Here is a 14,518-nt window from a genome sequence, read left to right as displayed (position 1 = left end):
GACTTAGTACTTGGTGGCAAAACCCTTGTTGGCAATCACAGAGGTCAGACATTTCTTGTAGTTGGCCACCAAGTTTTCACACATCTCAGGAGGGATTTTGTTCCACTCCTCTTTGCAGATCTTCTCCAAGTCATTAAGGTTTCGAGGCTGACGTTTGGCAACTCGAACCTTCAGCTCCCTCCACAGATTCTTCTTGAGCCACTCCTTTGTTGCCTTGGCCGTGTGTTTTGGTTCATTGTCAAGCTGGAATACCCATCCACGACCCATTTTCAATGCCCTGGCTGAGGGAAGGAGGTTCTCACCCAAGATTTGATGGTACATGGCCCCGTCCATCGTCCCTTTGATGCGGTGAAGTTGTCCTGTCTCCTTAGCAGAAAAACACCCCTAAAGCATAATGTTTCCACCTTCATGTTTGACAGTGGGGATGGTGTTCTTGGGGTCATAGGCAGCATTCCTCCTCCTCCAAACACGGCGAGTTGAGTTGATGCCAAAGAGCTCGATTTTGGTCTCATCTGACCACAACACTTTCACCCAGTTCTCCTCTGAATCATTCAGATGTTCATTGGCAAACTTCAGACGGCCCTGTATATGTGCTTTCTTGAGCAGGGGGACCTTGCGGGCGCTGCAGGATTTCAGTCCTTCACGGCGTAGTGTGTTACCAATTGTTTTCTTGGTGACTATGGTCCCAGCTGCCTTGAGATCATTGACAAGATCCTCCCGTGTAGTTCTGGGCTGATTCCTCACCGTTCTCATGATCATTGCAACTCCACGAGGTGAGATCTTGCATGGAGCCCCAGGCCGAGGGAGATTGACAGTTATTTTGTGTTTCTTCCATTAGCGAATAATCGCACCAACTGTTGTCACCTTCTCACCAAGCTGCTTGGCGATGGTCTTGGAGCCCATTCCAGCCTTGTGTAGGTCTACAATCTTGTCCCTGACATCCTAGGAGAGCTCTTTGGTCTTGGCCATTGTGGAGAGTTTGGAATCTGATTGATTGATTGCTTCTGTGGACAGGTGTCTTTTATACAGGTAACAAACTGAGATTAGGAGCACTCCCTTTAAGAGTGGGCTCCTAATCGCAGCTCGTTACCTGTATAAAAGACACCTGGGAGCCAGAAATCTTTCTGATTGAGAGGGGGTGAAATACTTATTTCCCTCATTAAAATGCAAATCAATTTATAACATTTTTGACATGCGTTTTTCTGGATTTTTTTTGTTGTTATTCTGTATCTCACTGTTCAAATAAACCTACCATAAAAATTATAGACTGATCATTTCTTTGTCAGTGGGCAAACGTACAAAATCAGCAGGGGATCAAATACTTTTTTCCCTCACTGTATATATATATATATATATATATATATATATATATATATATATATATATTTTTTTTTTCATTTTTTTTAGTAATTCGTTATACCATAGGCCACAAAGTGTTTCCTAACCTGCTCTACCATCCATCCCTCCCGTTGACACATGGCTCTGCCCGTGTGTCAATATTGCAGCATATCTAAACAGTAATTTCGAGAGAATTGGTAAGCTGTCTTTGACCCATATTCCTTCCTTATTTACTGCACCTTGCTTCACCCATCTGTGAACTTCCTTAATTGGGGCCTTACTGTAGCGCTCTATAAGTATATCTCTATCTATCGAAACGTCCTCTTTTGACAGCTGACTGGGACCAGAGAAGTGTTTTAACCCTGCTGACAACATTTGATAATACCTCAACTTACTTCTATCCCGTAAAAGTAATCCAAGATTAGTACAATTGACTAGCAACAGGTATCCCTCATTCAGGGAAAGCTCTCTCTCTCTTCTGTTATTTTATGGTTAGAATCATATATATTATTACCAAATTATAAATTTCTTCACACTTTTCACAGTACTATAAATTACCCTCAACTTGGTAAAATAAACTATCTTAAAGTCCTCCTCTCATGCCTTTAGAATTTACCAGTGTGGATGATCAATTAACACCAGAAAGTCAAAACAGAGTTCAGAGGCCATTGAAATCATTCAACGAACTGTTCCATCCCATAGTATACTAAACATTACCATCATCCTAAATATTTCATAAATGTTACTTATCCCAAGTGTTCATTAAGTCCTCATGACATTTATTCTCATAAGAAATCATATATACTCTAAACTCAGTAAAAACAGATTTTTTTCCATAAAAGTCACTGTGTGTGCTCCTTTAAGATTTATCACCTTTGACCTGTTGAAATCCCCCTAAAATTGAAATAACAACCCTTTATAAACATCATACAAGGTGTGTTGTTTTTTATTTGAAAAACCCAATTGAAAAACAACAACAAAAATAGCCAGGCCCCACTTAATTTGGTAGCTCACTTTTATGACCTAAATACTGCCTAACTCCACTAAACTGCTCCCCCTAGCCCTGGGCAACATTCCAATGAGATAAGCGAATCTCTTTCTCCTGGAAGAGAAATTATACATTTTGTTAACCTTCAATTGCCATCAGTAATCTAAAGATGGTAAGTACACACAAAACATGATACAGATATCCCCAGTCCTAATTCATCAATAATCGTTTGTATCAATCTAATTTCTCATAACTGATCCATAAAACCACTCAAAATTCCTTGAGTATACAATGATTATGTTTATTTGATTACCCTTCAGATCATATCCTCTTTAAATCTCACAATGATTATTGAACCCCTAAATCTGCTCCATGTGATCTCATCTCAAATGATCCATTATCAATTATTTGATCAACAATCTGTCTCCCCTTCTATTGTTCCTGTCACCCCTGTAAATGTCATATTTCATTCATTAGCCAATACAATCACATACTCTGTGTAAGTAAGACATTATATTTTATCCCAGGCATGCCCTTAACATAATGCTATAGGATACTTCCATCAATCCTGGAAGACACTACATAATACCACGTTTCATTAAGTTCACTACACCTTCTAATATAAACCTATATCCCCTTTCTATTAATTTAATCATCGCAACCTGTTGCATTGATGTTTTTTAAATATAAACCTATTGTTTAATAAATCCACTGTTTGCATTGAACACATCTCTCAGTCTCTCTAGGTATTGACTAATGGTCTCACTGTCTCCCTGCTTACACTCGTGGACTTTGGAGAAGTCGGCATGTCTGTGACAATATTCTCTCAGATTATCACAGAGTTGTGCCAATTTATCTCCATAAGCCCCTCCTTCTGCCCACTCTAGAACCAGCGCATTCCCATCTCCGGAAACCCAGTTTCCTCTCACTGCCGCCCAGTCCTTTAACACTATCTGTCTGACTGCCCTCTCTAGTTCCCCTGTATTCAGCTTAAAGCTGGCGGTCAGCCCTTCCATATCTCTTCTGAACTGGTGTACCCCCGTTTTAGGGTGGGGTTTCCCTTCCACTGCTCTCACTATATCTCTCTGCTTCGTTAACTAAATCCTGGCATTAGTAAATTCTATCCACACACCACCAAAAACGAATAACATTTTTGCATACACATAACTAGAAAACATGAATTTAATGCCATTCTTGCTTAAACAATGCAATTCAACATTTCTCATCACCCAATTTCTATTACTTTTTTCACACAGGAAACCCTGTACAATCTCTATCCTCTATTGCTGACTTTCCATCTAACATTACTTTTCAACATTTCTCAAATCTAATTACCTCTGTTATCAACTAAAATTATAGCCACCTCTTATGAAACCCCAATCTGTCATTGTTTAGAATACAGCAGATATAGGTAACTGTAGTAGTAGGCTACAAATAACACCAAACACCAAACACATGCCGTAGTTGACCAGAATATATTACATTTATCTCCATAGTATTAATATCCAATGTAGTGATTGACGTTCCTTAATGGAAACCCTAAATTGGTTTTGTACAATATTATAATAATTATGTCTCACCCATGATGCATGTCTACGTTTGGGTAAGCAAGTTAATATATAATTATTATTCCAATTATTATTTTATGAAGTCTCTAGCCTCTCATTCAACACAAATCCCCATCATCAAATATACTCCCAGCAGAACTGGGAATAACAGACTGTGATTTCCAGGACACTGCCCCTTTGTTTCTGGCCTCACTATCTCCCCGAGAGTTGGCACTCTCTTAAGGTCTCTCTTATTCCTCTTTTTCTCTCCCAATCTGCTCTTGGTAAACTGCATACTTTTTTAACCTCAATCAGTGTTGCTGTGCCGTTCTCCACCCTATCAAAGTATTTTTAATGGTCCTGCTTATCTCTGGTCTCATTCCACTGAGGAACACTATATTTTTAATTGCTGATGGTAGGGTGTATCATTCCCCTGTCTCTGGTCTGGCTCGGGTATGCCACTGTTTGCGTTAAACACATCTTTAACCCTCTCTAAGTACTGGCTGACAGTCTCACTATCCTCTTGTTTACACTCATGTACTTTAAAGAAGTCTGCATGACGATGGTAATGTTCTCTGAGGCTATTACACAATTCAGTTATTTTCCCAACATACTCTCCGTGATCGGCCCATGGCAAAATTGCCCTCTGGGCATCCCCTGAAACCCACTGTCCTCTAATGGCAGCCCAAACCTTACTATTCCTGTTTTGGGGTACGTCATTCCTTCTACCGCTCTGGCCACGTCCTCTGTGTTCATGGCCTGTCTGCTAAATGGCATATTATTATTATTATTACTGTATACATCTAAGGTTGCTGGGGCCCCTTCATTCCCTGCCAATAGATTAGGTAAGGCTATCAGTGGGTACTGGCCCCCTCCTACTCTCTCATCTCCTGACTCATACTGACTCCCTCCTGAGCTTAGCTCTGAATCCTCCTGTTCCTCTCTTTTCTGTTTCTTTAGATCATTACCACAATTTACATGCATTTGTTTAATCATGGACTCTAGTTTAATTACTCTCTTTTCTGTTTAATTTAGATCAGTACCACAATTTACATGCATTTGTTTAATCATGGATTCCAGTTTAATTACATAAAGTCGCCCAGTAAAGCCTTTTTTTTCCCAATTAGGTCCATAATACACATTTCGTTTGTCTCCAATTTCCATGTATTTCTCGTCCCCAGTAAATTCTGGGACCTCTTGTGAGGATTTGCCTCCCATGGTTGGTACTGTTAAAAATCCCTTAGCCACCTCTTCTATATAACAAGTTATTCAAAACAGTTTCACACCACACCTGGAATCACCCCTTCCTGTATAGGTACAACAGGTTGACTAGTCCCCCAGAATTATCTCCTACTCTACGGAGGAATTTATCCCCACAATGTAATCTTGATAATTCCTGACAGTCCCATACAACAGGAATGGGTTCTCCCTCCTCTCTATACAACCACATGGAATTATTCATAGATGTCACTTTTGAGCAAATATTAGGTCTCACACGTATACAACCTTACATGATTATTGGTTAACACCATCGGTAACCCAGAGTTTGTAAGGCTCCAGTTTCATGAAACGGATAGAGTTACAGCAAAATCTACAGTTGTTTGTGACTTTTGACTTTACTAATATTCTATTTCTCACACATGCTATTTTAATTCCTTCTGGTGTACTTTTTGTATTTGTTTAACCCAGATTATTTGTTGACTGTTCTATAATCTCTTACAGGTTACATCCCTTAGGTGTACTTTTAATAGTTCCTTCTATTTCAACACCGGGTAGTTTCTTTTGGTAATTGGCCTATTACCATGAATCGTTACGGACCCACCAACCTTAAATTGGCTACAACCTTAAATCGGCTACCGGCTACAATCTTAAATTGGCTACCTTAAAATGGCTACGCATTGATCAATTTGCTACTTTAAATTATGACGTTACCCTCAGTCAATATTTTAGCAAGTTCTCAAATCAATTTCACCAAGTAATGAATAAAGAATACTGACTTTATCCTTGCAGCCGAGATTCAATGTAGGTTTGGATTCCGTCACCGTCTCTGTCATTAATCAGGTGTCTTCTGGCCTGTCTTAACCCTTAATGTCAAAGGGCAGGACTTTCTATTTACGAATGTATCATTCGCCCGTCGATGGTTTTCAGAGTTACCTGGAATGACAGAGGCAGGTATTGGATTCCGGCTCAGAAGGACCAAGCTGTTACGTGAATTATTTAACAAACTATTTCAGTGTCTCTGTGCGTCTCCCAAAAGGTTGTAAGTCTTTTGGATTTAAGAAACGGACGGAGTCCCATTCTGCATAGTCAGAGATTTATTCATTGAGAATTCTGCCATCACAATTTCAGAGTCCATCTTTTATACTCACACGTCATACAAAAATCCCTCCTCTCCGTAGGCGGGCTGTAGTTTTCCACTTTAAAACTGCTCTCCTGACCATCAGTACACACACACACACACACACACACACACACACACACACACACACACACACATGCACTCTTCCAAGCCTAATAGTTTCTCTCCTCCCTAAATTCCTCAGTTATCTTGGTTTCTCAGTTGTCTGTAGACAGTTCTCCTTGTCCTTTGTTGTCTGGTCTAACTCTTACTCACATTGCTAAATAGTAGCTCAATGTCATAGTCTTTACTGGTCCTACACTCACACATTCTAACACATTTCACACAGTTTCAGGGTGTAATAATTGGTCATTAAAAATTATTCTATCAATATAAGGAAATCAATCAATTGAAATAAATAAATTAGGCCCTAATCTATGGATTTCAATGACTGGGCAAGGGCGCACCAACTGGGGAGCCAGGCCCAGCTAATCAGAATGAGTTTTTACCCACAAAAGGGCTTCATTACAGAATGAAATACTTCTCAGCTTCATCAGCTGTCCAGGTGGCTGGTCTCAGACGATCCCGCAGGTGAATAAGCCAGATATGGAGGTCCTGGGCTGGCGTGGTTACACGTGATCTGCGGTTGTGAGGCTTGCCAAATTCTCTAAAATGACATTGGAGGTGGCTTATGGTAGAGAAATGAACATTACATTCTCTGGAAACAGCTCTGGTGGACATTCCTGCAGTTAGCCTACCAATTCCATGTTCCCTCAAAACTTGAGACATCTATGGCATTGTGTTGTGTGACAAAACTGCACATTTTAGAGTGGCCGTTTATTGTCCCCAGCACAAGGTGCACCTGTTTCATGATCATGCTGTTTAATGATCTTCTTGATATGCCACACCTGTCAGGTGGATGGATTATCTTGGCAAAGGAGAAATGCTCACTAACAGGACTGTAAACAAATTTGGAAAATTTCTGGGATCAACACTTTACATGTTGCGTTTATATTTTTGTTCAGTATGAACAGTATCAAGCCTTTTGACTCACGCATTGTCATTGTAGGTCTCCTCACTGTAGATGCGGACATTTCCGGCTCCATTGGAGACAACACGGTTCTCTGTCCTGAGGTCAGGGACGGCCTTCTCTGATAGGACTACAGTAGTACTCTGCAACATAGTCCACCTGAAAGAACATAATAACATTGGTAATTGTTTAAATATTTCATACATATTTGTTTTTGTGCTTGTGAGGGTGTATTGCCTCAAAATAAAATGCCATGTTGTTCAACACAAACGCTATGAAACAGAACGTCTCAGTAGACACTTAAATGCATCTTGACCAGAATGTCAAGAGCATTCTCATTAGGTCTTTTGTCTCAGGTCTAAGCCTGTGCACCACTTATACACCATAAGAGCAGTAGAGAGTAGAACTGCAGAGTAGGGTATGCCAGGGAACTTTTTTATATTTTTTATAGATGTTCAACAGTACACTGAACACACAACACAAGCCCTTTTCAATGAAAACACACACACAGACACACCCACACAACTTCCCAAAACAGCCCAAGTCAAAGTGAGACATTCTGACTGAAAATGAACTCCAACATCCATCAAACTCAGGGGCCAAAAGTTTCTTCCTCCAGGTGTCTGGGATGATCAGTGTCTTGCCTGGCAGCCTTTCTTTCCTTCTATTCTTAGAAGGGAAGTCACAGTCACTCAGGTGGAAGGCGATGCACAGAAACCTGGATTGGAAATTCCCTGAACTGCTTTCTGCATGGATGGAAGGGTCGTGTGAGCGATGAAGGCAGAGTGTCTTTCTGCATTACCAGGGGCAGAGAGAAGTGAAGTTGAAACTATTTTTGGAGTTCCCCAGAACCTCTGAGTAAGCACGGCAGAGCATCAACCCAATTTATCTGATAAAATGAACAAATACAACAGGATTTTCTGATAACACTTTTTTGAAACGCCTGTGTATCATGCATTATAGACAGTACCTTCTAAGACTTGCAATAAGCAGTCATAAGAACTGAAGGTCAAGGCTCCTTATAGGAACCTTTAATAAATTCATAAAGGCTGTAAGTAGATTCATAATACACACCAAAGTTGTCCTTGTATGCCACAACCCAACATCAAGCACTTCTAGCAACGACCTACTTCTCTAAAACATCATCAATGGGAGCAGATAGACAACAGAGTCTGGTGAGACTAGGAGTCTATGGCATGGATCAGATGGGCTGTGCGCCATTACTGTTCCCAACTGGAGTATGTTTAAAACCTCAAAGGCACTGTCTAGTGAAAGAAATCAATTCAAACCACATACAAACAGCATGATCCTTTTGCTTGTTGTATAATTCCCTCAGGCATCTACGCGATCTCCTCCTCTCACCTTTTCCCTTAGCTTGTGGACTTCAGAGCACAATACAAATCAGTTGTCTGTGAACAGGCGAAAAAATCTTTCCAAGCCAAAACTTCATATCATAACCTCTAACCGCTACACACAGCCTACATCGTTGTCACCATAGTAGCCAACGTCATAGTCAACATAGCTACTAGAACTAACATGTTAGTAAACCCCCTACAATCATGCAGTACAGTGTACAGTCAGCAAGCAGTTTAGCAGTTAAACCAGCGGGCACCGGTGGCAATAAATTAATAAAACCAAAAGCTTACCTTGACTTGGAAGAGTTCCAATGTTGGATAGCCATAGCCAGCTAGCTAACATAGCATCCCTCTCTGTTTGAGCCGGGTGTTTGAGTAGGCTAAATTAGCTAGCTGCAATCGCTAGCTAAGTGAAACTGAAAGTGAAAAGAATACAACAAAATATCTCTCTCTCTCTCTCTTGCGTCTCCTTCATCTTAAAATAAATAAATGTGTTCAAAACTGTTCAACTATTGTCTTTCTCTCTCTTTGAGTCAACTACTAACCACATTTTATGCACTGCAGTGCTATCTAGCTGTAGCTTATGCTTTCAGTACTAGATTCATTCTCTGATCCTTTGATTGGGTGGACAACATGTCAGTTCATGCTGCAAGAGCTCTGATAGGTTGGAGGACGTCCTCCGGAAGTTGTCATAATTACATTTACATTTTTAGTCATTTAGCAGACGCTCTTATCCAGAGCGACTTACAGTTAGTGAGTGCATACATTTTTTTCATACTGGCCCTTCATGAGAATCGAACCCACAACCCTGGCGTTGCAAGCGCCATGCTCTACAAACTGAGCTACACAGGGCCTATAATTACTGTGCAAGTCTATGAAAGGGGGTAAGAACCATGAGCTTCCTAGGTTTTGTATTGAAGTCAATGTACCCAGAGGAGGACGGAAACTAGCTGACCTCCGGCTACCCCATGGTGATAACCTACAGAGCGCTGTTGAGGCTACTGTAGACCTTCATTGCAAAACAGTGTGTTTTAATCAATTATTTGCTAACGTGAAAATATTTAGTATACTTTATCTAAAAATGATAACTTTTGTAATGTTTCACTACTTTAATTTGCAATGCAAATAGTCCGGGTAGCCATGATTAGCTGTTCAGGAGTCTTATGGCTTGGGGGAAGAAGCTGTAAAGAAGCCTTTTGGACCTAGACTTGGCGCTCCGGTACCGCTTGCCGTGCGGTAGCAGAGAGAACAGTCTATGACTAGGGTGGCTGGAGTCTTTGAGAATTTTTAGGGCCTTCCTCTGACACCGCCTGGTATAGAGGTCCTGGATGGCAGGAAACTTGGCCCCAGTGATATACTGGGCGTATGCACTACCCTCTGTAGCGCCTTACGGTCGGAGGCCGAGCAGTTGCCATAGCGGAAGGTGATGCAACCATTCAGGAATGTTCTCGATGGTGCAGCTGTATATTTTTTTGAGGATCTGAGGACCCATGCCAAATCTTTTCAGTCTCCTGAGGGGGAATAGGCTTTGTCGTGACCTCTTCATGACTGTCTTGGTGTGTTTGGACCATGATAGTTTGTTGGTCATGTGGACACCAAGGAACTTGAAGCTCTCAACCTGTTCCACTACAGCCCCGTCGATAAGAATGGGGGCGTGCTCAGTCCTCTTTTTTTTCTGTAGTCCACAATCATCTCCTTTGTCTTGATCACGTTGAGGGAGAAGTTGTTATCCTGGCACCCCACGGCCAGGTCTCTGACCTCCTCCCTATAGGCTGTGTCATCGTTGTTGGTGATCAGGCCTACCACTGTTGTGTCGTCGGCAAACTTAATGATGGTGTTGGAGTCGTGCCTGGCCATGCAGTCATGGGTGAACAGGGAGTACAGGAGGGGACTGAGCTTTGAGGGCACTATGGTGTTGAACGCTGAGCTGTAGTCAATGAATAGCATTCTCACGTAGGTGTTCCAGGAGGGAAAGGGCGGTGTGGAGTGCAATAGAGATTGCATCATCTGTGGATCTGTTGGGGCGGTATGCAAATTGGAGTGGGTCTAGGGTTTCTGGGATAATGGTGTTGATGTGAGCCATGACCAGCCTTTCAAAGCACTTCATGGCTATAGACTTGAGTGCTACCGGTCGGTAGTCATTTAGGCAGGTTATCTTAGTGTTCTTAGGCACAGGGACTATGGTGGTCTGCTTGAAACATGTTGGTATTACAGACTCAGTCAGGGACATGTTGAAAATGTCAGTGAAGACACTTGCCAGTTGGTCAGCGCATGCTCGGAGTACACGTCCTGGTAATCCGTCTGGCCCTGCGGCCTTGTGAATGTTGACCTGCTTAAAAGTCTTACTTACATTGGCTACGGAGAGCGTGATCACGTAGTCATCCGGAACAGCTGATGCTCTCATGCATGCTTCAGTGTTGCTTGCCTCGAAGCGAGCATAGAAGAGATTCAGCTCGTCTAGTAGGCTTGTGTTACTGGCCATCTCACGGCTGTGCTTCCCTTTGTAGTCTGTAATAGTTTTCAAGCCCTGCCACATCCGACGAGCGTCAGAGCCGGTGTAGTACGATTCAATCATAGTCCTGTATTGACTCTTTGCCTGTTTGATGGTTCGTCGGAGGGTATAGAAGGATTTCTCATAAGCGTCCGGGTTAGAGTCCCACTCCTTGAAAGCGGCAGCTCTACCCTTTAGCTCAGTGCGGATGTTGCCTGTAATCCATGGTTTCTGGTTGGGGTATGTACATACGGTCACTGTGGGGACGACGGCATCGATGCACTTGATGAAGCCAGTGACTGATGTGGTGTACTCCTCAATGCTATCGGAAGAATCCCGGAACATATTCCAGTCTGTGCTAGCAAAACAGTCCTGGAGCTTAGCATCTGCATGATCTGACCACTTCCTTATTAACCGAGTCACTGGTGCTTCCTGCTTTAGCCTTTCAGGGCCAAGTCTAAGTCAAGTCTCAAGTCTTTTAGGGCCAAGTCTAAGTCTAAGTCAAGTCTCAAGTCCCTTTTGGCAATGGCTTTCTGCCTGCTGTGGTTAGGTCTATAAACCTTGTAAATTATTTGAAGAGACTCCCTTGTTAATTAGTCCACACTTGTATGAAAGACAGCACATCAGGCACTATTTAAATACAAATAAATGTAGACAGTTTACATTAATAAAAGTAACTGTACCGGATATGAAAAAAAAGCAAACATAACATTTTAAAGTGCATGGTATTTTGTGGCAGCCATTGTCTATATTTCACTTCATTCTGTCACACAAACAGAACATCTGTAGGTGAGGGAAGATAAATTACAAGTATCAATGTAAACTAAAATGAATGACAACTGTTCAATAACTGCACTACTAAAGTGTCCTATATATCAAACGTAAAGACCTTTATCCCTAAAATATGCTTGAGCTTTGGAAAGTCTTTTGCATGGATTCTCCAAAAATCCAAGCAATCAACTTCATTTTCATCAGAAGTTACTTGAATGTAACAAATAATCTCTGCACTGACAGATGATTTTATCTTGCTGATCTTGCTGATCTTGTTGCGGTAGCCAGAGAACAGTCTGGAGGTTTTGGCAGGTGGTTGTTCTTCTTCTTCTCCACTTCTGCTCTCCGTAACAGTGACTTTCCGTGCCTCAGCCAAAACAAGGTCCAAAAAAAAATCTTACAATTATGTAAATAATCAAGAATATAACAGTATACATTATACATGAAAACAAATCATTATTATTTGAATGCAAGTAACATAGAAAACATTGCATGTTGCAATGCATTGTACCTACCAATCAGACTCTCCTTCAATTCAGCTTTATCTTCATGTGGTATAAGGACATCTTGATCAAGCCAGAACAGGCAGAAAGATGGGTCCAGCAGTGTAGCCATTATGTATACATTGTCACCAAATGGAAGTTCTGTTGACTGTTCATCCGAGTGCTCCATTTTGACATTCACAAACACCCCCTGGAATCGGCGTTTGAGTGACTGCTGCAGTCCAAAATGTCCAATAGCTTCAATAGCTGGCTCCATTCCCTTGGTGATAAGCAGAGCTCCTTGTGTCCTTGGGCCTCAAGTAGAGTATTGAGGCTTTGTTGATTCAGATTGGTGACTGCTTTAACAAGGCAGAGGATGGAATTCCATCTGGTAGACACAGCAGCAGGGATACTACGATTGGCTCCGAACTCAGCTTCAAATGCTTCGTTCAGACCACAGGTAGTATATACTAAGTTGCAAAGTTTAGTTACCTTAGCAATCAGACTGTTTATGATTTTTGTTTCCTTTAGTCCATCTCTAATCACCATATGTAATGAATGGGCAAAGCACTGTAAGCGCTGTTTCCTGCAGTTGGTTTGGATAGCTTCAACATCAGCATTGTACTCTTCACAAAATTCTTCCCATAGGCTGGTGTTATCCACATCATCATCATCATCATCATGATCATTACTTGCTTTGGGGAAACAAACTTTGAACGCCTTTTTCATATTTGCAGCGTTATCACATATGATATCATCTAATTTATGTTTTATGCCAAAATTATCACATATTACTTCAAATGTATCACTGATTCTTTCCCAAGTGTGTGACCCTGTGAATCTATCATAGCTCAACAGAACTGACTCCAGTCTGGGAGTTTTTTCTCTTCCATGGCCATGTAATGGGCCGTTACTCCCATGAAGGCCCTCATGGTCCTGTCAGTCTATATATCTACAGTGACAGACATTGATTCTGTCTTCTCTAGGGCACTTTTGATTGTAGCCTTTTTGTTCAGTGTTAAGTCATGCAGGTGCCTGGTCAACGTGGGCCTACTTTCTGGTCTATATTTGTCATCTACCACTGATATGAAATGCCTAAAGTGAGGATTGTCCACTACGGACATAGACAGGTTGCAGGAAATGATCAGGTCTTGCAGTATAGCCTCTGTTATGGCATTCTGCCTGGGGTGGCCCTGGCTGTACACATGGACACCTGTGGTGGTCAAGAATGAGTCAATGCTGCTCTGTCCTTCTGTCCCTGCACTGGCCACCTTTGCTTTGCAGAATTCAGTGAACCTGCAGATGAACAACATGATAGATAGTTGTTGTTTACTTGAGATGGAAGTACAATGACACAAACAAATATATATGGTCTATGGGATTTTTCAGCAGAAATGTCCAAGAAGTTGCATGCTTTGAACTCTTGTTTTATACTAAGTTACCTCCTAGGACCAGGCTACAACAGAAAGTATATTACATCTCAGAGTGATATGCATATCGCCGAGATGTAACTTAATAATCTCTGCTAACAAGTAGGCCTAGCTATCTGACAACCCACCTCTTAACCTTTCAAGAAATATTAGACAGTAATACATTTCCTGTTAGCTAAAAGATGACACACAAGAAAGCTAGCTATATAAAGCTGGCATCTGCTAAACAGGCTATTATTAGTCTAACCACATTATAACGTTGTTAGCTAGCTAGCCTAACTGACCTTTCGCGGTGGTTGCGCCAGCATCTTTAATGTTAATTCCACACGTTTAGCAAACAGCATTTCGTTTTTTGCCACTGGCATTATACTGCAGGTTCTTGTAACCAAATTGAATAACGAAAGCCTCACCACCTGATGACATTGTTGCTGATTACAATTGTTTAGCTGTAGTACTACAGTGACGTACAAATGACACAGACCTTCTAGAACGCTTTTCAGCCCTCTGAATTAAACTACTTTCTCTGTGTTACAATGCCTGTTCCATGTTATCTGACAGAATGCACAACAAATATGTATCCCAGTACTGACTTGCATTGTTCACGACTCTCTCATCTAGAGTCCAAGTCAAGTCTCAAGTCAATTGATCACGAGTCTAAGTCAAGTCGCAAGTCATTTTCTTTGCGACTTAAGTGCGACTCGAGTCCGAGTCTCAGGCTTGAGTTTCCATCTCTGTGAGATACTCTACC

The 14,518-nt window shown here is 41.5% G+C and overlaps 1 pseudogene across 1 annotated transcript in view; it reads right to left on the bottom strand.

Annotated features, from left to right (window-relative positions):
* The window catches only part of LOC311150491 (occludin-like), a 31,668-nt pseudogene that overhangs the window by 6,352 nt on the left and 10,798 nt on the right, over positions 1-14,518 (bottom strand). The window contains exon 3 of the transcript in view: positions 7,266-7,400. The product of the transcript in view is annotated as an occludin-like (transcript). The remainder of the gene's footprint in view (positions 1-7,265; positions 7,401-14,518) is intronic.

This window comes from Coregonus lavaretus (genome assembly GCF_964263955.1).
Source record: "Coregonus lavaretus genome assembly, chromosome: 23".
NCBI classification, from domain to species: domain Eukaryota; kingdom Metazoa; phylum Chordata; class Actinopteri; order Salmoniformes; family Salmonidae; genus Coregonus; species Coregonus lavaretus.
This window is presented reverse-complemented; position numbering and strand designations above follow the sequence as displayed.